Source organism: Monodon monoceros, unplaced genomic scaffold, assembly GCF_005190385.1.
Source record: "Monodon monoceros isolate NGI ecotype Baffin Bay Population unplaced genomic scaffold, NGI_Narwhal_1 Super_Scaffold_20, whole genome shotgun sequence".
Taxonomy (NCBI): Eukaryota; Metazoa; Chordata; class Mammalia; order Artiodactyla; family Monodontidae; genus Monodon; species Monodon monoceros.
The window spans coordinates 136,275,765-136,277,373 of record NW_021703777.1 but is presented as its reverse complement, the minus strand read 5'-3'; positions in this window follow the sequence as shown (position 1 = coordinate 136,277,373).

Genomic DNA, 1,609 nt, shown 5'->3' with positions numbered 1-1,609 from the left:
TCCGCCCCCCAGCATCCCTGCCCCCGCATCCGGGCCCCCCGCATACCGCCCCCCTCATCCCAGCATCCCGGCCCCCGCATCCGCCCCCCCTCGCATCGGCCCCCCGCGTCGGCCCCGCACATCCCGCCCCCCGCACATCCCGCCCCTAGCATCCCAGCGCCAGTGAGGGACGGACCCGCGGTGGGCTGCAGCGACATGCTGGCCACCACCAGGGGTCGCTGCCGGCCATGGGCTGCAGCGCGGGGACAGGAACCTGATGACAGTCCCACTGAGGAGCGCCCCCCTCCGTGGGCCCCCAGGGGCACACAGCGCATTTGTCCTCAGCACGTTCAAAGTGACAAAAGGCCAGGCAGGAGCCCAGGCTCCAGGCCCCCCACGGCCCCCTGTGCTCCAGCCCCACCATCTCCCCTGTCCCTGTGGCACCTCCTGTCCGGCCTCCTGGGACCCCTCTGGGTCCCCCAACTGCCCCCATTCTCAGTACAACTGCCAGAGGGTCATTTTCTAACCAGAGTCCCACGTGGTCCTCGTGTGCTCAAGAACCTGTCGTGGCTCCCGGCTCCCGGCGTCAGGGCCAAGCTCCTGGGTGGGCCAGCAGGACCTTGCCGCAGGGCCGTCACCTCTCTGCGTAAAAGCCACTACTTGGAGGAGCATCCTTGACACCCCCGACCCAGCCAGGCGTGGCTGGGGCACTGGCTCCGGGGGCCCTCCACCAGCCCTGCCCAGGCCAGCCCCAGGACTGGCCCCTCCGGAAAGGAGGCTGGAGGCCCTCGAGGCCTAAGCATACGTGCTCTTCTTACGTAGAGGCCACCCCTCAGCCTCCTGCAGGCAGCCCCGCTGCCTGTGATGACCGGCTTCTCTGCTCAGGGGTCTGTGATTCCTCATCACGCTGGGCCCCCTCCCCAGAGTGACTCAGGCTCCTGCTCTCCGTGTGCCGCCCCCAAATCCTGGAGCCCCTTCCCCACTCCCACCCCATGCCACGCCTCTCTGCATAGGAACCTCCATTTCACCCCCTGCCTCAGCACAAGGGCCCCCATCCTGCTCCCGGATAGGCACCCCCCATCTCACTTCCACCCCAGACAGAAGTGGGACACACTCCCACCCGGGGGGAGTTTAGAAGCTGAGAAGCCACCAAAGCCTGCGGAGGATGTTTCACAGATAAAGACGCTGAGCTCACAGGGACCAGTGGCCAGCAGCGGGATGCGGGTGTGGGCAGCCCCTCTTCTGCCTGGGAGGAGCCACAGGGGCCTGGGTGGGCAAGGGGCAGGACAGGGCCTGCAGCTCCCGGGCCCACCCGCCACCCCGCTGCAGCTCCCCGGCGTCCTTACGTCCCTCAGGTGTGCCTGGCCGAGAGGGCATGGTGGCCACACGGCTGCAGGGACGCACTGCTGTTTGGGGAGTCAGGGTTGCTCTGACAGGGCCTGGATGGGCAATCTCCGCACCCAGCTCAGCCTGCCTGGCCTCTCTGGCCACTCCAAGGGCCGCCCAGGGCCCCGTCCCCAGCTGGGGCCTCTGAGCCAGGCCAGGCGTCTGCCCAGAGAAGGCCACAAGGGGCGGCTGGCCACGCTGAGGACACGGGCCGCCGGGCAGCGTCCTGGGCCAGGAGCCTCGT